We start from the raw sequence: 23326 nt of genomic DNA, 5'->3' as shown, positions 1-23326 counted from the left end.
AAAGCAACATGCATATATATTTCTTGTTCATAGTGATGTGAATAAAACACTGCTTCTGTATTGTATAATTAAAGCGATTCTTCTATCGAATACTATAAAGTCTGTTTTTTTGTTATTTTCTCATATTTCACGTTAGTCTAATCTTTCCCAATCGCACTGCATTTCACAGTTCCAGTGACAAGAGAATCATGTGTTGTGGTAGGATTTTGTCTCTGGTGTGTTTTCTCAGCAATAACAAATCCGTCACACTAGACAAAGACAATAATCCATCACACCAACAGAGGCCCCTGCCTCCAAATAATTAGCCTCTACTTAAGTCGCAGGAATATAGTAATCACGGACTACACAAAGCTCACACAGATTGTTCACCATTTGTGTGGCCTTGCTGATATTCCATCATGTATGTTACAGTTAATAGGATGGTGCTGTGCCATGCTTTTCCTCTGCTGGATAGTGCTACATAGTGTTTCTGAATCTGGATCCTCTCAAATCTCCTGGATGTTGTTACACATTTCTTTTGTCTAAATGCAATTACAATTACATATTAATAATATTCTGAATGGCTGTAAAAAATTCCTTATTTTTTTATACAATTACTTTGTTCCTCCTTCCTTTCACAACTATTTCTCTTGGGAGTTTATCTTTTGGTATCGTTGTGCGTTTAAAAATCCCTAACCCAATGGAAGTTTTTCTCCCGATGCCGTGCAGCTCAGAACACAGTTGAGGTGCGTTTTTTCGTTTCCGTTCGGAAATTTCATTGGTCTCATGCAGTGGTTCTTAACCTGGGTTCGATCGAACCCCAGGGGTTCGGTGAGTCAGTCTCAGGGGTTCGGCGGAGGTCAAGACACACACCCGACTCATATGATTCGTGATGACACGCCCCGCTTAAGAAGGGTTCGGTGGATGCGCATATGAAACTGGTGGGGGTAAGTACCTCCAACAAGGTCAAGAACCACTGGTCTGATGTTATGGGGTTCAGTTTTTGGCTTGAAGTTTGTGAAACCAGGAAAAAAAACCAGGAAAAATTAATAAATTAGCCGCTTCGTTGTTTAAGCCGCGGGGTTTAAAACGTGGGAAAAAAGTAGCGGCTTATAGTCCGAAAATTACGGTAAGTTAAGTATTTTACTCGTATTGAATGTAAGCTCAAACATGCACTAGTCCTCAACACCAAGTTATTGAAAAGCCAGAAACGGATGAGATTTTATTTCCTAAAATACAAATCAAATCATACACCTCAATTACACCGAAAACCACTGCATTAACCATCAACACAACAGTCACTTAAACACACCAGAATGAAACAGTAAAACATAAAAACAAAATATATAGAAAGTAGTAAAGAAATCTTTCGAAAGGTTTATTAATTCAACAATTACAATAAAAGTATCATGTCACAAAGTAGAGGAACCATTAGTATTCAATGTAGAAATAAAAAGCAGATGTTGATATTACCTATTCTGCAGAATAAATAAGCCACAGCAGATAAAGCTGCCAGGCAAAATGTTAATTAGTAACAGTTATTTTCAATTAAAATATAGGGAAGTTAAAAAACTACTGTGCATATACTGAATCATAAATGTAGTTGAGTAGATACTTTGGTAGTTTCTTTGATACTCAGTAAAACTAAAAAGTAGCCAAGAAAATACTTAAGTACAGTAACGAAGTACATTTAATCAACCACAATTGGTTTCATTTTTGTCAGCCACGAACAGGAATCTGGGACTTTTATGGTTTTGATTTTACCTTGGACATTTTTTTTTTTTGCACCATTACATATGAACTGTAAAGCCTTTGATTGTGAAAGGAGATCAGCAATTTCTGAAACCCTCGAATCATCTGGTACTAACATCCATGCCATTGTTAAGGTCACAAAGATAACACATATCCTATTATGATGTGTGAACTAAATCCCTTGACTTGTATCTGCATAATTATATGCACTGTGCTGCTACTACATGATTGCCTAATTAGATAACTACCTAGATGAGCAAATGGACTATATATATATATGTGTGTTAGACTTTGCTACTTAAAGAGGCATACGGTATAATGTGAGATTTTTTAAACGTGCTGACAGTTACATCTCTTCGGGATGATCAATGCTCATATAAATACATGATATACGCCTAGATATATTCAAACTGATGCACAGAGACAGCATTTAAAAGGCACAAATGTGATTGCAAATTGATCCAGGTTGTTAATATTCACAACGTGATGTATTCTTTGATGTCTCATTATTTCCATCCTGCATTCTCCGGCTTTTTAGATGTTCGTCCATATAGTCAAGTATTGATCATTGGATAATTTTTCCGATATACAGTATGCCAGCGATCATGCAAGTCAACAGTGGCATGGAAGAAAAGGTTTCTGCCAAGATGTGCTTAGGCAATGCAGTCATTTGTCAAAAAGATAGAGGTTCACAATTCAATTGGAACCTGAAAACTGAATTCTTCTTCTTTCTTTCTTTCTTTCCCTCTCTCTCTCTCCCTCTCTCTCTCACCTTCTTTGTCACCTAGTTTATTTTCAGTTTTGTTTGGGATGTGCTCCAATACAGCATTGCCACAAGCCTTTATTCAACCATGAAACGTGAGTGAGACAGAAAAGCATTGCTGTACTGTGTCTATATTTCCCTTCAGTGCCCATTGCTGCATACTGAATCTGTTTTGAAACCAAACTGGTCTTGTTTGTGTATTATCTGTTTGTAAATCATCATTTGAAGTGGTTAGTCACTGGGCAAATGGCCCGCCGAAGCTGTTCAGATTTGGGTATAAATTATTTCTCAGGTGACAAAATCGAGTGTCAGTCTGACAGAAATTGCTGTAATTTGTGCCCAGCTCTTGAACAGAACAGGCATTTGTCCTGTTGAGAGGACATGTCAGCTATCACCAAAATGTCACCCGGGCTTCTTTTCCCATCACTCTCCCCTGGCACACTCTTTGATTGGATTTTAAGCCATTTCTGCAGACAGCAACATAATGAATATGCCAGCATTAGTTACACATGCTTTCTGGTCTATGATTCTGCAGCCTGCAGACAGCACATTTCACACAGCCACTAAGCCCTATAACAATCAACTGTCAAGTCGAGTCAAACAACACCAAAGCATATTTGCTGAAAGTGAAACCATGTATATCTGATTTTTGTTGGTATAAAGAGAGCATGTCTAATTACCCATTAAAAAACAAACAACAACAAAAAAACCCATCTAACACAAAAAAACCCACACTATAGCAACTAAACAATAACTAAAGGTCGGATGACCCACCCGACCCACTGCAAGTCATTCATGTTGTTACGTAGCATAAAACCAAAAAACTATAAACCAACATTTTTAACTGTATGTTGAGATTGCTTTGTAGTAGGAATAATTTTCCAATGTGGGCACATTCTCTCTCTCTATCTAAAGAAAATACCTGTCATTCATGTTGCAACCACATCAATCTAATATAATAAAAAAATAAGGAATTTAGGCAGTTTAAAAAAAAAAAGAAAAAAAAACACAGATGCCATTGGGCACAGAAGAGCTATACAACGCAATTAAAATGCATGTTTAAAAAAACAGACTGTGTTCTGACAGATGTGATTGATTGGTAAGGGAGTACATATCCAGAGGTGAGTGTTTCTGGCACGGCGTTTCCTGCAACCCACTGACAACAATATTAAGGACATTTTTGTGATAATATTTTGTAGCAATATGAAACTCAAACCATGTGTTGGCAATTAAAAGAAGAATATATTAAAAATTGTATCCCACTGCTTGCATGATATCTTACATTCTCTAGTTATGCTTGTCTATATTGGGCTCATTTATTGTTGAAACTTTATATATATATATATATATATATATATATATATATATATATATATATATATATATATATATATATATATATATATATGTATATATATATATATATATATATATATATATATATATATATATATATACATACACAAAAAATATATATATTTTTTTTAGACCTGATGGGTTTACATTTTAGCCCATAGCTTTTTCAATTCATCAACTGAAACCAAAAAAACACCAAAAACCAGTAAACTGAAATAAAAAAATAAATCAACACATTTTCTAAATTGCACTAGCAATCAGGCAGCTTTGATTTTACGACAGCCACATAACCTGCATAATTTGCACCACACCAGCATAAAATTAATTACGTTTTGCTTGATTCTCTTCTGCTGGGAACTAAAATGCCAAATCCTTTGCCAATCAGTGTATGTTGGACAAATCTATTGTAATGTTTAAATTTAAACACCTTTTGCTCTTGTTCAAAGAGAAAATTGCTCATGCAGTCAAAAATAAAATTGCACATGCAATCAGCAGACTGATTGAGATTAATTTGGTAATTTTTATAGGAACATTATCTAATCAGCCAATCATGGAGCAGCAGCACAATACATCAAATCATGCAGATACAGATTAAGGGCTTGAGTTAATGTTCATGTCAGATGTCGGAATGGGGAAAAGGAATCTGACTTTAGTGACTTTGACCATGCCATGCTTGTTGGTGTCTGATGTACAGCTTACATCACATTGTCAACTTGCCAAAGGGTAAAAATCGATAAGAACAACAATTCAGCATACAGAGAGTAGGTGCAGTGGCAGACTGGTACAGAGCTAACAAACTCTCTGAACTTGAACAAAACAAAAGAAATTATTGCTGTCTTCGGAAGGATACAACATGACCACTCTCTGCTGAACATTGATGTCTCTGTGCAATTTTGGGAGAACACTAACTTCCTTGGTGTTCACCTGGAAGTGAACTCGATACGATTCACCCCATTACGATGCAGTGCGATCCAATTTTGATTTGACTCAACACAATGTGATTAAATGCAATACATATAAAAAATATGATGCTATGCAATTCAACATGGCACAGATGGTTCACTTTTATTTCAGACAGACAGAAAACCATAAATTTACTTAAATGTCTTCTGACTTCTAATGCATGGCCCTTTCACAAATAGCTCTTTGTAGTGCAAAAAAAAAGATTAAATAAAACTATACACTCCTTTACTATACACATTTCTGTTCTGCCTCCAGGAAGATGCAGCTCTACCTCTGCCATGTTAATCTGTATTCTCTGTGACTCTCAGGACACGCCTCTGTCTCTGTAGTGTTGTGATACGTCATATTTACATAGCAGCAGTGGTGCTGAGAGAGCGTGTTTGAGAAACCGTTTAGCGAAGAGAAATCAATCTACATATAAATTATTGGTCACATTCTAAATAATAGAAGTATAGCGTAAAGTATATATAAATAAATCAGTTCATACTGATGCGAGTATGCTAAAAGCAATGCATATACAACGCGATACAAATGCAAACTTTTTAAAATCGATGCATAACATCATTAACTTTAGTTAATCACATCATTAACTAAAGTCGAAGCACCGATACAACCAGTGAATCTTACCATCCCTACTATAGACAGCATCCTGGATTCCTATATCACTACCTGGTTTGGAAATCGTACCGTCCCAGATCTCAAGAAGCTTCAACAGATAATGAGAACAGTAGAGAAGATCGATGGGGTCTTACTTTTCACCATTACACACATTTATACCACACTTTGCACACTATGCCACTTGCTTTGTAGATGACCACACACTCACTCACTCATTTACTTCTGCCATGTGGCAAAAGGTTAGCAAGATTTCAGCCTTTAACAGCAAAACTGCAAGCATTTTCCCCTAAGCCATCAAAATTCTTAATACACAGAGCCACACACAGAGACACACATTCATATTCAATTTTACACCATTACACCAATATACGCAAAAAAAATTTCCGTAAACTGCTGCAAAAACACTACACAAATCCAGTACTGACAACCTCTACTTTCTACTGTTTATCATAGTAAATAGTCATAGTATTATATTTGCATTCTACAGCATTAAAATCTTTCTTGCACAACCTGTTGCACTACACTGTCCATTTCTGTGCCTATTGTCCTCTAAAGGTCTCTAAACTCTTGTAGCCTCATGTAGTTCTATGTTGTTGAATGTAGCACCACAGTCCTATTGTGCATTGTGTTCAGCTGTACATGTGGTTGAAATGACAATAAAACTACTTGATTTGACAAATGCAACCATATGAGTTTGTTCTCATGTGAACAAACAAGGAATTATCCTTTAGGTCGACAGGACTTTTAGCATATCCATAAAACAAAGGAATCAAGCAATCATTGAAAAAAGGAGAAAGATTTTGGTCTTTTTATTCTGATTTCTAAAAAAAATACAAACTGGGATTCAGCTGTTATTTTATGTTCAGGTTGGTGTTTTTTATGAGAACAGCACTGCCCTTTTAATAGTCAAACTGCATTTGTTTCAAGATCCCAAAATACTGCTTTGCATATTTCATGAGCTCTTGACGGGTGTCTGTATCTAGGATTTCATCTCACTTAGGACTGGTTTGGTCTCAATTGCTTCAGACAACCTTTGTGTCCTTAGCTGCTACAATCAACTTGTCTTCTTTTCTTGTTTTATTCCCTTTAAAAAAAAACATTGCATTTTAGGAATAATGGTGGTTAAATTATTTATCCACCTATGATTGCATGTCCTGATGGTTCTTGACTATTTGATATTTAAAAATTCTTATCCTCACCCTTGCCTTAGCCTAGCACAATATCAAACATGTAAAAGGTGAACCAACTTAACTCCAAAGTCTATACTGTAAATGTTATGTAGAATCTGTGAGACAAAATAGTTCTTATCACTTATACTGTAGAGAGCAGCATCCTTCTTTATTTGTTTATATATGTAAAAAAAAAAAAAACTGTGAAAAATGACCTTTATTCCATAAATCATAAATAAACCAATAAAAAGAAAATGTCTCTAGGTTATGTATGTAACCCTAATTCCTAAGGGAACAAGATGCTGCGTCAGAACGCTTTGGGAACGGGCTTTGAGCCACCACTGAAGGGGTCTCATGTACAAGAAGCCAAGTGGAAAGACACTGGACGAGCCCGAGCAGCATGAGCCCGAGCAGCCTCTGGAACTGTTTGACAGTAAGTGACTACCCTTCTCTGACCTTCCTGACCGGCATGAGGATGGACGTTATGTGGGCAGGGGAATGCTGCACGCAAATCCCAAGTCGCCGAATCCCAAATGACACAGAGATAGGTGGTTCTCTGTGATGGAGAAAGCACACTCTTCCTGGTATTCAGCCGAAACCCCAGCTCCTTCATGTGAGCGAGAACGACATCTCGATGCCGGACCACTAACTGTTCTGATTGAGCTAATATCAACCAATCGTCGATATAATTGAAGATATGGATGCCCTGAAGTCTCAGGGAAGCCAGAGCCGCATCGACACACTTCGTGAGGGTGCGGGGTGACAGGGCAAGGCAGAATGGAAGGACCCGATATCCCAAACAAAGCCACACACACGCTGTGTGTATACCTTCCCGAAACGAAACAGGGAAGAAACACGGCCGAAACGTGTGCTTGGCTTCTTAGATGCCTTCAATTTTTGACAAACAGACAGACAAACATTACATTTAAAGCGCTTCATGAACAAACAGAAGCTAAAGCAGTCTTCTCTCCAGGTGCGCTTTATACTCCCTGGTCGTGACGTCACCCCGCCGGGGACAGCCTGTCTTCAATTTTGACTGATTAGACTCATTACTCAGAGCATGGACACCACAGTCGCGTTCCCAAAGCGTTCCGACGCAGCAGATGGCAAACGTACTCACATCCTTCACTTAAGTAGAAGTACAGATACTGTACTTAAGTAAAAAGTAGCGACGCTGGTAACTGGACCTCACATCATATTAATATTAGGGCTGTCAATCAATTAAAATATTAATCGTTATTAATAGCATGATTGTCATGAGTTAACTCGCGATCAATCGCACGTTTTTATCTGTTCTAAATGTTCATTAAATTAATAATTTTCACGTTTTGAATACTCAAATCAAATAGGCAAGGACAAATATGTTTATTATTAGTGAAACCAAACTAAATACAGAGCATGAAAACAAATTATTCTTGTAAAGGTATTAAAGTAATTATGGTGTTTTAAAGTAAGTAAATCGTCAAGCTGATACAGTACCTAAATCAGGACACCAAATATATTATATATTATAGTTTATATATTTTAAGTAAAACTCGAATGAGGTAAGTGCATCTAGAGCTGTTATGTTATATAAAAATGGCTATTTCTACAGTGTTGCTTAGACTGATGATGATGCTTATGCCAATTGCTGATGTTAACTCTTTAATAGGGATGCACCGAATATTCGGCCACCAAAAATTTGGCCACCAAAAATTCGGCCACCAAAAGGCCGAAAGACTTTGATCACCGAAAAAACACGGCCGAAACAGTTGATGACGCGAACAGAAACCGCTGCCTGCACGTGCTTGTCTGCGGTGTGGACGTATTTCAGTATATCTGAGAAAGACCCACGGATAGCGATTTGCAAAGCATGTAATGCCGAAATTTCAAGAGGGGGTGCGTCTGCAAAAACTTTCTCCACGTCGGGTTTAATTTATCACCTGAAATCCAAACATCCGATCGCTATGCTGAATAGGAGGGGAACGCGGCACAGAAAAGCAAAACTCCTCCGAGCATGCGGTGTGTGGTGGACGTTTTTAAAAAGGCAGGAAGTTTCCCAGTGATAGTGTTGTATTGTATTTTTAAACAGTTGCACTTGTTCTGAATGCACTTTGTTTTTATGAAAGAACATATTTAATTTTACAACCTTTCAGCAGGCCAGAGGGCCTGTACATTATTATTTAATGTACACATGAGTGCATTTAAGTTAAACATTTAGGTTTGAATTTTAATTTATTTTATCCTGTGCATTGTTGCAATGTGCTATAAATAAATATTTTCATAATTTGTAATTGATTTATTCTTTGAAACAAAAATTGAAATGCCTTGATTTTAGTAAGGTTAGTACACAGTCATAGCCATAAATGCAATGGTTCTTTTTCGGTTTTCGGTTTCGGCCAAGAATTTTCATTTCGGTGCATCCCTACTCTTCACCTAGCAACCTAAACAGTTATAGAAGGCCACAGAGATCAGCTAATCACACATGTGCTAATTCTCAAGACCTCCATACACTAAAACAAAAATAAATAAATAAATAAATAAATAAATAAATAAATAAATAAATAAATAAATAAATAAATAAATAACATCAAATCTCTGTATGTTTGTGTGGTCTTCCTGTCCTGAGTCTGATAACCATGAGCTAACTCAAAGACTGTATGGAGTTTTATATTGTAAGAACTGTGGCTAAATCCTGCTCGATTTAGTGATGATAGGGCAGTATAATTTCTGCGGCACTTGATGTCTTTGTGATGCCAGAAAAAACAATGCTGCCAAATAACACATATTATTGTCCAAATCCAACACATCCACCATTTCATTAATGCTAAGGAGTTAAATATAAAAACACAACCAATAATACAAATTAACAATTCAAAACAACATTACAGCCATCATATATTCTCAAAACATCCAGGCGCATAAAGCTGCCTGTCAGAATAAAAATGTAGAGAAATTAGGCTACCGTTGACGTTAATAAAAGTAGTTGAGCTACTAAAGAGGCATTTCCTATGAGCCCTCAAACATTTAATCAGACACAACAGATCGTTTCAAGCAATTAACTCCAAAGTTATATCTCATTTGACCACTGGGAAATTATGTCCTAATTAGCTCAACTTGTCTATTAATTTCTGTTTTAGCATTTCATTACAGGAGAGTGAAGTCCAAAAAAGTAAATCTTAAACTTTTCAATTCTCTCTCTTTTAGACCTGCGCCTGACCTTGAATTCGTCTGCTCTCAACTTGTTTGAGACAGATTCTGCACATGCACTTACTACATTTTCAAGCTAGACTTACCTGTAGCATTTCCAGACAGCAAATTCTGAACTTTAGACAAGTTCAGTCTGGTGTATGTGTTTCTGTTTCTGTTTCTCTACACTTTCTCAGAGACACAGAAGTTTCTCTGGTCTTCTCGTGGTCTTTATTAATTAATGGCTGGTTCCATCTGAACTAAGCACATATCTTCTGTCGATGTAGGCTGCTTTACATTCCTCTCCCTCTTCATGTAATCCCAGACAGATTTAATGATGTTAAGATCAGGATTTTGTGGAGTCTAACACGCTGAAGATAGTTCTGAATGACAATAGATGTATGTTTGGGGTCGTGGTCCTGTGACAGAATAAATGTTGGGCCAATTAGACGCCAGCCTGGTGGTACTGCATAACGGATAAGTATCTACCTATATCTCTTCATTGAGGAGTCCATGATTTCTGAACAAATCTCCAACTTCATTTGCACAAATGCAGCCTCAAACTTGTAAGCAAAGTCCACCATGCTTCACTGTTGCCTGTGAGCACTCATTATTGTCCCGCTTTCCAGCCCTTTGGCAAACAACTTGCCTAATACTACAGCCGAATATTTCAGATTTTGACTTATCGGACCAGAGCACTTGCTGCCATTTTTCTGCACCCCAGTTCCTTTGTTTTAGCGCATACTTAAGTTGCTAAGCCTTGTTTCTAAGTTAAAGGTATAGATTTTAGCCACAATTTTTCCATGAAGCCCACTTCTGGCCAGACTCCTAAGACAGTAGACAATTTTACCTGGGTCACAGTGGTTTCTGCCTCATTTTTGCTAATGGCACATCTACCGAAGTGAAGTACGCATGATCTGTCTTTAATCTGTTGCATAAACTTTTTATGGTGTATGACCCGTGACATTAAACTGTCTTCATCAACTTTACCTTAGTAGCAGAGTTTAGCTGTTCGTCACCCAGGGTTAAGCTCCTACACAGATTTTTTTTGTTTTAATTATTGACTGTGTAAAACTGATAATTGTTAGCACCTGATAGGTATTACTGGTTAATCATACACCTGACTCGTTTACTACAAATCTCATGGCTTGTGCAAGTGTACAAAGTGTGTAAGAACTGATGCTGATTTGAAGCCAAAGGGGTGTTGTACCAAATATTGATTTGATTTAGGTTTCTTACAATTTTAAACTTTAAGAATGCTCACATTGCATTTTGTAAATTTATAAAAATAAACAATTACAATATATACATATTTTATACATACATAAATACATACATATAATATATATTATTTACAAATTATTTTTACACATTGTCAGTTTAGTAATTGTTGAACATCTTATTCCAGATTTAGTTCCTCTGCTGTTATAATAAGCTTCAATCTTTTGGTATACCCTATTCATTCTTAATGCCATAAGTGCCCTTTTGGCCACCTACATGGGCTTTTATCACAAACCTGGCAAAAGTTGCTACGTGACGCCCTTGTGTGGGGTAATCTGCCCAAACTCTCAACAACTGACAACATCTTTTTATAAAACCTAAAAATACTATACTCTGTGTGGGGGCATAGACATCTGTGCCATCTAACAGAGCAGTGCCATGATTTCTAAAAGAAAGATAGAAAAGAAAGGGAACACATTCTAGAAAATAAAGTATTGAATAGAAAATATTAGGTAAAAGTAAGAAAAGGATTAAGGAGAAAACATTAACCCATTGAGGGCTGCATGATATCTCTTGTAATGAATATCCTCCCTTACTTTGATCGAACAAATGCTCTGGCTGGGATGTCCAAGTTCCCTTAGCAGCACATTTGCGATGTCTCTCTAAATATTTGAAAGACGAGCTGGCTTCACGTGACCCTCTTCGAGTCCAGGAAACACTTTATTACCGGTCATTTAGCAGTGGTGTACAGTAAAAAAGTGAATGCAATTTGTTACTATAGTTAAGTAGCTTTTTTGCACATGCATTTGGGGAGACTTTTATTTAAACTTCATTACATTTCAAAGTCAAATATCTTACTTTTTTCACTCAACTACATTTTGCGAAATCAGTCGTTCTTTTTTATTTATGAGTGAATAGGAATGTGAATGAAGAATGTCAAGAATGCAGCAAGCCACAATCAGGGTAGAGCGCACTGTTTTCAACTTGTTTTGATTGCCTCTTGATGGTATCTACTTAGCGTCAACATACAGTTCAGCATCAGTTCAACAGCAAGCAGAACATTTTGAGAGAAATAAATGATGGAAGGAACTGACGCTAACTTGCCACAACACCTGTGGCCTTATTTGCCCTATAACTTTTAAGTCCCGGATGTTGAAAAGAAGGTTTGGGGCTCATAATAATTTTAAGATATCAATCAGTGTTTGACTTATTAATATCATTCTAATAGATTGCATAAACAGAGTTGATTAAGCAAAGAGTCTTGTGAAAAAAATGATAATAGGAACATTTTAGCCATAATAAATCATAGTACATTGGATACTTATATACTTTTACTGAAGGGAAAGCTTAAAAGGAGCACTTTTACTTTTACTGGAGTGATATTTTACTTTGTGTATCTCTACCGTAATTAAGTACCTGGTTGTGTACTTTGTCCACGACTGTCATTTATGACTGAAAACTGTTTGCACAAGCAATTAGATGCAATTAGGTTTTTTTCTAATCATAGGAGGGAGGTAGATGAGAAAACTTGTGCTTATAGTGTGGGGCAGGCCTTTGGCCTTTACCAATTGATGCCAAAGGGCCATCCCAGAGAGCGGGATCTTTGATGGCCCTGGGATTTGCCCCTTGTATGTCTGGCATGAAGTGACTCACAGTTCTATTAGTGAGACTATAGTAAAATGACTGGGGTTGCTAAAGGAAGTGCTTCCCTATCTTATTATGGTCTCTGCATTTAATTGACAACCAATATTGCATCCAAACTTTATCAATCATAGACTGCTAAAAAAAAACATTTAATGTGGCCCACATTCTACTAGTTCTGGGATTCCCTTATCTCCAAGTATACATTTTTTATGTCTGAGGCTCCCAATGTTCTCAGTTCTCCCTCAAAGACATACTCACACCTGCCCTACCTACATCTGGTTCGGAACATTTGTTTTAAGTTCTCCAAAACTACTGGGACCTTTTCTAACAAAACGCCTAGACGCTGCCTTTCCATTGTGCAATCAACCTCTCTTCACAAAGAGGCAGGTTGTTCTCCCTGTTGATCTCAGAACAGAAAGTAATGAATGAGTATAGTAGAGGCTTTGTCTATGGGATTCAATCGTGTAGCTACACTGCCGTCAGAGGCAGCATTTTTAGTGTTAAAAAGAAAGAGGAACCATTGCACCTTATCTATTCGGAAACATTTTATGTTTAGCAGCTCGTGGAGGAAAATATTTAAGTGAGTCAGGTGCTTTTCTTGCAAAACCATCTATATGTCAAGTTCAAGAATTCTATGCCAACACAATCTCTGGTTACAACTCACCTCAGTCCAGAGGTGTCAAAAGTACACACATCCTTCACTTAAGTAGAAGTGCAGATACTCATGTTTTAAAAGACTCTGGTAAAAAAAATTTTAATGAATAAACTTTTATACTCAAGTTAAAGTAAAGAAGTTTGGGCTCTGACATATATTTAAGTAAAAAGTAGCCATCACTACTACCTGTTTTAGTGTCATGCTGTTAACTGGACGTCACTTCATATTAATATTAGGGCTTTCAATCGAATAAAACATTTAATCACAATTAATCGCAACTTAAACGCACATTTTTATCTGTTCTAAATGTATCTTAAATGAATACTTTTCCCATTTTTATTACTCTAATCAACATAGGCATGGACAAATATTAATGCTTAATGCAAATGTATGTTTATTATTAGTGAAACCAAACAATATAGAGCATAAAGACAAAATAGTCTTGTAAATGTTTTAAAGTAATTATGGTGTTTTAAATTTAATCATAATAAATTACATAAATTATCAGGACACCAAACGGATCCCTCAGATGCATGGAGTTCTCAGACTTTTCATTATGGGTGCAACACTTAATGTTGGAGTACAGAGCATGTGCACAGAGCAGGAGAGGAAGCAGAACGCTCTCACTAAAGCAGAAAACACCTTTCTAAAGTTCGCTCAGCACTGCTCACTCAAGCAATAGGATGTTTTATCATCGGCCTGTTGGTCTGTTACACTCACAACAGCCCTTGGCACTCTTTACTGGGCATGTTGAAATGACACTTTGGGAACTGTTTCTAGAAGGACAGATAATGCAATGTCAAGGGTTCACTCTCAAGCAAAATATGTGGCCACCAATAGGTGCTTTCATCACCAAACGAAACACTGGTTGCTATGGGATGCCTTTGTCTCCACGCCAAGTTCTTTACAAGCCCTTCAAATGCCACACTTTATGTGTAACAGAGCCGTTGCTTTCTACACTGATTTCTTTCAAGTGAATTTCTTTCTTAGAATAATTCTTTGCATATCTTGCAGGGTCAACCATGGCACAGCTCCCACAGAGAGAGTTACAGACAATTATTATCCATTCAAATATAAATAAAAAAACAACATTTCAATTATACCTACTGTCATAAAAAAGACATCTTATTGGTTGCAAAAAATGCGTGGGACAAACAATCATAGTTCAGGACTTCTCAGTGATAGCATTAATAAACGTATTAACATTATTAAACCTACTGAGCAATAGCAGACTTAAGTCATCTCTGTCAGTACAACTAGATAATATGCAGAGATCTTGGGACCACAAACTATAGTCCTGAGGCAGGTGCTCCACACAAGATTTTATAAAACACTCAGACTAATAAAAGGAAAATAAGAAAAGAAGCCAGCAGTCCCTCAAAAAGAGTTGCAGGATGACCTGAAAGCAGCAAGAATGACAATTACCCTAAGAACAATAAGCAAAGAACTGCACTATAATCATCTCCGTAACTATACCTTACACAAAGATACTCTGCTGGAAAAGCACAGAGATGTGTGTCGAAAAGCATTCATAAAAATCTGAGCTCTTACTCTGGTCAGACTAAATAAAAACAGAACTTTTTGGCAATAATTCAGTTATACTATATTGCGCATATAATCCCAAGCACACCAAGAACATCATACCCACTGTGAAGCCTAATGGTGGGAAAATCATGAAATGGGTCTGCATCTTGCAGTCACATTTTTAAATTTGCTGTCAGACCAAATGTTAACTTTTTGTTGTGTTTTTGGTTTTGCTGTCATGTTTCTTCATTTGTTTTGTGTTTCTGGTTTTGTTATTCTCATACAGGCCAAAGAATACAGAAAAGGAAAGAGTTGAAAAACACTCACTGTTTTTTGCTTTACTACACACACACTAGGATAGTCTCTAGTTTGTTATAATTACACATCGACTGAACAGTTAATTTAATATGTTGCACTTGGTTGATTAAACCTTCAAATCCTTAATAAATGTGTTTAAGTCTGTTGGTGTCCACTAAATACACCTTTACTTATCGTTCTTACATGGCAAGGTTTGGTTTAACTTCCAGCCTCACTTAACAAGGTGATAGCTACAGGGAAGCAGGGACTTACACAGAAGCTCTTATAAAACAAGAATGGCCAACAAATACAAGCAAAAAAATGACTGGATATATGTTTACCAAGCCTAGTTTTCCCACTTGCCCATTTTGACAATCATCTCCAAAAAAATTTAAGAAAAACAAAATCTTTTTTAAATATAACAAAATATATCTAGCAAAATTCCACCAGATGCGAGCAGACGGGAGTAATTACCTGAGAAACCTGTTAAGCCAAATTATTAAGGAGGGGATTCTGTCACAGTGATATTCCGAACCATTAAATGCATTCAGCAAGTTTTAGAGTTATATAGGTATGAAAAAAAAATAGCCTGCAAAGCTTCTGGGAAGCTTCTGTAAGAGAGCGAAAGCTCTAGAGGTGAGAAGGAAATTCAATTGTTGCAGACCCACCTACACCAAACAACACCCTAGATGTGCCACTGCAAAGCTCTGAATTGCCTTTTTCAATGTCCAACTCTGGAAACATGCTGTGTTACTTTAACAAGCAGCTACTTCACAAATAGGCTTAGAGAGAGAGAGAGAGAGAGAGAGAGAGAGAGAGAGAGAGAGAGAGAGAGAGAGCGAGAGAGAGAGAGAGAGAGAGAGAGAGAGAGAGAGAGAGAGAAAAGAGAGAGAGAGAGAGAGAGAGAGAGAGAGAGAGAGAGAGAGAGAGAGAGAGAGAGAGAGAGAGAGAGAGAGAGAGAGAGAGGCAAAATATAAAATGTAATGCCTTTTTTTTTATTATTAACATTTGTGGTCATCAAGATAAAGATTGTGGTCATCTTTAAATAAAATGCCTGCTTGGTTAAATATATAAAACAAATCAAATTAATTGATTTAATTAATTAAATAAATTGTCACAAACTGAATCGATCAAATAAATATAAATAGATAAAAAAAGATTATTTATTAGTTTACATTTGTTAGACCCCATTTGCACTGTGTGAGTGTGTGTTTTGCATTTTATATACAATTTTCAAAATATATGATCTACTTAACTGTTTTACTAATAAATAAATAAATAAATAAATAAATAAATAAATAAATAAATAAATAAATAAATAAATAAATAAATAATATATAAATAAAAGCCAACTTTAACAAATGTCTTCATTCCTTCCATCCTTCATTCATTCACTCCCTCGGTATGTGGAATTGACAGGATTTTCTCCCTTTAAGAACAATTCTTGCGGCTAACGCTAGCGCTATGGATTCTTTAGCATTTTTATGCATGCTCAAAACAAATCGTATTTCCAGTGAATGAGTAGCCACAGTGACACTGCACTAATTTAAGTTTATTTTTATACACATGGCATTGTTGTGTATGTTCTGAGAGACTAAACTAACTTGCAATCCACCACTTAATAATTTCCTAAAGAACTCAGATTGTAGCTACAGTGAGGAAAATAAGTATTTGAACACCCTGCTATTTTGCAAGTTCCCCCATTCAGAAATCATGGAGGGGTCTGAAATTGTCATCACAGGTGCATGTCCACTGTGAGAGACATAATCAAAAAAAAAAAAATACAATCACAATATTTGATTTTTAAACTATTTATTTGTATGATACAGCTGCAAATAAGTATTTTAACACCTGTCTATCAGCTAGAATTCTGACCCTCAAAGACCTGTTAGTCTGCCTTTAAAATGTCCACCTTCACTACATTTATTATCCTAAATTAGATGCACCTGTTTGAGGTCGTTAGCTGCATAAAGACACCTGTCCACCCCATACAATCAGTAAGAATCCAACTACTAACATGGCCAAGACCAAAGAGCTGTCCAAAGACACTAGAGACAAAATTGTACACCTCCACAAGGCTGGAAAGGGCTACGGGGAAATTGCCAAGCAGCTTGGTGAAAAAAGGTCCACTGTTGGAGCAATCAGTAGAAAATGGAAGAAGCTAAACATGACTGTCAATCTCCCTCGGGCTCGGGCTCTATGCAAGATCTTACCTCGTGGGGTCTCAATGATCCTAAGGAAGGTGAGAAATCAGCCCAGAACTACACGGGAGGAGCTGGTCAATGACCTGAAAAGAGCTGGGACCACCGTTTCCAAGGTTACTGTTGGTAACACACTAAGACGTCATGGTTTGAAATCATGCATGGCACGGAAGGCTCCCCTGCTTAAACCAGCACATGTCCAGGCACGTCTTAAGTTTGCCAATGACCATTTGGATAATCCAGAGGAGTCATGGGAGAAAGTCATGTGGTCAGATGAGACCAAAATAGAACTTTAGGGTCATAATTCCACTAAACGTGTTTGGAGGAAGAAGAATGATGAGTACCATCCCAAGAACACCATCCCTACTGTGAAGCATGGGGGTGGTAGCATCATGCTTTGGGGGTGTTTTTCTGCACATGGGACCTCAGTTAGAGCATTGAAGATGGGTCGAGGCTGGGTCTTCCAACATGACAATGACCCGAAGCACACAGCCAGGATAACCAAGGAGTGGCTCTGTAAGAAGCATATCAAGGTTCTGGTGTGGCCTAGCCAGTCTCCAGACCTAAACCCAATAGAGAATCTTTGGAGGGAGCTCAAACTCCGTGTTTCTCAGCGACAGGCCAGAAACCTGACTGATCTAGAGAAGATCTGTGTGGAGGAGTGGGCCAAAATCCCGCCTGCAGTGTGTGCAAACCTGGTGAAAAACTACAGGAAACGTTTGACCTCTGTTATTTGCAAACCAAATATTAACATTGACTTTCTCAGGTGTTCAAATACTTATTTGCAGCTGTATCATACAAATAAATATTTTAAAAAATCATACATTGTGATTTCTGGATTTTTTTTTTTAGATTATGTCTCTCACAGTGGACATGCACCTACGATGACAATTTCAGACCCCTCCATGATTTCTAAGTGGGAGAACTTGCAAAATAGCAGGGTGTTCAAATACTTATTTTCCTCACTATATGTTCTGCACATGAAAAGAATTGCATTCACTATACGTGTGTACCGAACAGAAAGCTGTAGTCTCTTTGTCATATTCCAATTCATTGACTGGCATTAATGGAAGAACAGTCAATGAGATATGGATATAGGAAAAGACGTTAAACAGTTTATATTTGTAGCATTTCCAAACAGTGATATAAAACTATTGGTTAGAAATATGTTAGGCAGGTTAAATTTAGAATGTAGGCATTTAAAATGTAAAGGCAATCACTGGCGATCCGCCATTCAAAAACTGTAACGATTTTACCCAGTTCCCATTTAAGAGTCTGCCACTTTATGCTTTCACATTAAATTCTTCCAAACTAAAATTGGCATCATCATCACACATCTCATGTGGTTATTATAAATATTCACTACTGTGCCTGAAATGCTATAAATATTAATGGACAAATATTCCCAAAGCTATTACTCAATACTGATGTCGGGTTACTGGCTGTAATGATTTAGACCAGCGGTTTTCCAAACCTGGTCCAAGTCAAGCTCTGCCTTAAAAATGTTCTTGCTGACCCTGCTTTCATATGAATAATTCTAACTAATAATACGGTACTTAATGAGAGGTCGGTATGCTAAAGAAGGGAATGATTTAAAGGGCGCAGGGTCGGGTTCACTTTCAAACCCGCTGTGTGTCTCTGTAAGTGTTTTACACCAATAACAAGAATGTGTTACTCATCCATTACTTATTCATTACATTCAATTATAAGCAGAAAAATGCTGTGGGAAGCACGGAATAATGATCAAGTCATTGGTTGTAAAATAATTCCACAACTGCTAGAAGACATGCAAGAAGACATTGTTATAGTAATAAGAAAACAAACAACAAATAACAAATGAGATACTCGAGATACGGTACTAATACACCAAACAGGTATAACTTTATGGCCACTGATGAGGCATAACATTATGACCTCCTGCCTAATATTTTTGCCTAAACAGTGTGAATCAATGAGCCTCGGCCGCCCATGACCCTGTCACTGGTTCACTTCTGTTACTTCCTTGGGCGACTTTTAAAAGATACTGACCACTGCAGACCGGGAACAGCCCACAAGAGCTGCAGTTTTGGAGATGCTCTTACCCAGTCATCTAGCAGTCACAGTTTAGCCCTTCTCAAATTTGCCTTACACGTGGCCATTTTTCCAACATATAACACATCAACTTTGGAGACTAAATGTTCACTTGCTGCCTAATATATCCCACCAACTAACAGGTGCCATGATAAATAGATAATCTGTTTATATTTAGAGATCATGCTAAGTCCTTATATATTTGCAGGTTAAATGTTAAATAAACTTTCATGGCTACCATTCCATACTTAAACACCTTGCAATTCCAACTGGACTGCATCTAAGTGGAATCAATTTCAACCTACAAGCCAGTGACCCACAACATACGTCTAACATCTGTCACATCTGTGAAAATGTTGTAGAGAGAAAACAGTCAGCTGGAGTGTTATCTCTCTTTGAATGCCCAGTCACTGTGCCTGTATCCTATTGACCTGCTTTAAGATGAACTGGATCGCAAGGTCAGAAAGAAATATCCAACTAGTGAAGTTTTACAAGAGGCACGGCAAAGTATTTCATTTGAGAGCCCAAATGCCAAGAGCATGTAATTCATGCTAAAAGAGAATTTTTAGATAAACATATTTGTTTAGTCAGAGTTAATATCCATACCATTAAATGACCTGGTTTGTTACATATAAACAATAGAGCTTGAAGATTTCTTTCAAAAGCCATACAAGATCAGTGTTTTTGACAGGCACTGTATCTAGTATTACCCATTATAATATCAGAATATATGTAGGAACCTGTTTCTAGACATTTTTTTATCTATTGATAGGGCAAAATTAATAAAATCTTTAATTTGGTAAAAAAAAATAAAAGATTGTTATGCTTCAATAGAAAATATTAGACAATATATAAACTTGCTGAGATGCTTTTTGCACTGTTATACCACTCTTAGTAAATATAAAAAATAAAAAAAAAAACACATACAAAAAAAAAAGATAAAAGATTTTTTTTTAAAGTGATAATCCCCAGACCATGCAAATAGCCCTATGTGCTTGCCTTATTAATTCAGGGTTCCCCTTCTCTCTAATTCATAAAATGCTCGCATTACATTAACCTTTCAGTGACATTCAGGCTCAAACTACAGCCCATGAGGCATATGCATTTGGAGACTTAAATCAAGGTTAATGGTAATAGATACTGCAACACAAAACATCTGTGATTACTGAAATTGGAATAAATAAAACCAAGAAAGTTTCTTCATTTTTTCTCCACTATTACTAGATTCCAATTTAAATGTAAGCGGATTTGTGAAATTAAAACTGTTGGATCTTCTTAAATGGATCATAATGTTTTACACAAGCTTGTTGTTTATACATATATATATATATATATATATATATATATATATATATATATATATATATATATATATATAATTCCACATACAGAGGGAGCAAAAAAAATGCAAAATAGAAGCATTTTCATTGGAAAATAGACCCCACATGCTTTGCATTGGCATGTTAACAGATGTGCCTTTAAGATTGCAGAATCTTATTTATTATTTTTTAGAAATGTACTGTAATCAGGTTGTAATTTATCCTGTTGTGTTTACTGTGATATAACATATATTTCAAAATTCCTTAATAAAGGCACATTATCTACTCCATAGTTAACTCAATATTATGCAATCCACCATGTGTGGAAACACCTTTGATTCGCCACAGCGTCTTTAACACTGCTTTTATTTCTGTTTTGCTCGAACGGAAATACAATACTGTCACCTGCTTACTAAACCGTATCACACTATTCCACTATTCCACACAACCTTACAAAGTAACCAGGACTAGGAATTTATACTGGAAAATTAGGCTATTGTCATTTTTCTCCCTATTTAAATAAATAAATTACTTTGGACTTCTTGTTTTTGCGAAACAAAATAATCTTGAGAAATAAGCAAGAAAAACAGGATCCTTTAATAATTTATCCCGTTTTTACTTCACCAAGAATCCATAGCTTTTGCCTGATTCTGATGCTGCTGGCTGCTGTGAGGAGTGCATTAATTTAATCTTTAAAACATAAAATATATATGTAAATAAAAGGTAATTTAAGAAAGTAAAATTTAATTTGAAGTTAAATTAGCAAATTACCCCACACACTTCACATTGGCATGGTCAATAGATTTGTATTTAAGATCGCCTGGTGTTAATATAACGCGATGCAAATCCTATTTATAATTTCTAGAAATTTACTTTGATCAGGTTGAAGTTTATCCTGTAGTTTTTACTGCAATATAACGTGTTAGTTCAAATTCCTTAATAAAGGCACATTATCGACTCCATAGTTAACTCAATATTATGCAATCCACCAGTAAGCAACATAAAACTAGGTTTGACTGGCTTTATCACAAGATACAAAAATAAAATCAGATTCAATTAATCGTTCTGAAACTGTGCAAGTGAACACAATCACATAAAGGAGAAGAGGAAGAAGGAATCGTCATTCTTTTGAAAGGATGTTGAGTCCTTTAGTGGGTTCCTTTGGTTTCAAAGACAAAGCTGTTATTATTACCAACTTTGATGTCTCCTGACAGGCTGTTCATGTTATTCAGGTATTGAGAAACGTTTACATGTTTCTGCAGTACTGACACCATAATAGCAGCTTTTTTTATGTTGCCATGTTGAGAGCAGAGCTTCAACAATTTGCACTGGACCGGTCTAATGTAAATAGAAAGAGAAAGAATCTGATTTGTCACTATGCACATATGGAAACAGCAAATATTTTTAGTCGTTTCACAGCTTTTATTGAAACTTTAGTTCTCTATTTTTATAATTTCTAAATTGAGCAGTTGCATGTTTGAAAATATTGGTCGATTGGACATTATTTAGAAAGACACACATCCGTGTGTGTACATTCTCAAAATTCATTAGGACCAAACCCTAACCCATGAGGTTCATAGTACTTTCTGTAAACATTTGTGATCAAACCGTATTTAAACTTATATCTTGGAAAGAGTAGAAAAACATTTCTAAAGCTTTGAAGGCTTCCAGGAGCACAGAGGAATCTCCATGGCTGCTCATCAGGGATTATTACACATCGCTCACCTTAACTCCTTATTTCTGTAAAGCTGCTTTGAGACAATGTCTGTTGTGAAAAACGCTATAGAAATAAATTTGACTCCCAGGAGCACAGAGGGCATGATCATATTGAAAAATAAAAGATGCTTGGACTCTATAAGAAGTTACATATTTAAGAGAAATTACCATAAACACTCTACCAAAGCTCCAAATCTTCTTCACAGAGATATAGTTGGATTTTTCAGTAAAATGGTCCATGTCAAGAATACTCTGGACTAGTGCTAAACACGATCAAACTATTTCTTATAAACCCAGGAGCTGCTCATCACTGGTACCGTTTCTGTGGTAAAAGATGTGAATGGTAGCATCATATTGTTGGGTTGTTTCTCAGTTCCAGGGATAAGGAGACGAGACAGAACTAAGACAAGAATGAATGCAGTTAACTACAGAGAGATTTTTGAAGAAAATCTTCTCCAGAGTATGCACAACTTCAGACTGAGCTGAAGGCTCACCTTTCAACATAACGGCCTGAAGCATACAGCCAAGACAGGACTGAAGTGGCCTCAAGTCTCTAAATGTCCTCGAGTGGTGCCAGAGAACATCTATAGAGAGACCTGAATATGGCAGTTCACAGATGCTGTATGCGATGCTTGTAGCGACTTACACAAGTCTCAAAAACTATAAAATGCTCTGAGAAAGATTTTGCCTAGTCTACTTAAAATCATGACCAAAAAAAAAAAAAAAAAAAAGCATAATTGTGAATAAACATATTGACTCTCTTCTCCTGCAGTATCTGATTTCTCGGTAAATCTGACAGGAGCAAGTCTAATTAAATTTATCCACCATGTGTGGAAACACCTCTGATCTGCTCGAACAGAAAGACGATACTGTAATCTGCCTTCTAAAACCCTATCACACTATTCCACTAG

The 23326-nt window shown here is 36.5% G+C and overlaps 1 protein-coding gene across 1 annotated transcript in view; it reads right to left on the bottom strand.

Moving 5' to 3' along the window:
* The window catches only part of shisa9b (shisa family member 9b), a 45294-nt gene that overhangs the window by 9365 nt on the left and 12603 nt on the right, over positions 1-23326 (bottom strand). The window lies entirely within an intron of this gene.

This window comes from Silurus aristotelis (genome assembly GCF_946808225.1).
Source record: "Silurus aristotelis genome assembly, chromosome: 21".
NCBI classification, from domain to species: Eukaryota; Metazoa; Chordata; class Actinopteri; order Siluriformes; family Siluridae; genus Silurus; species Silurus aristotelis.
This window is presented reverse-complemented; position numbering and strand designations above follow the sequence as displayed.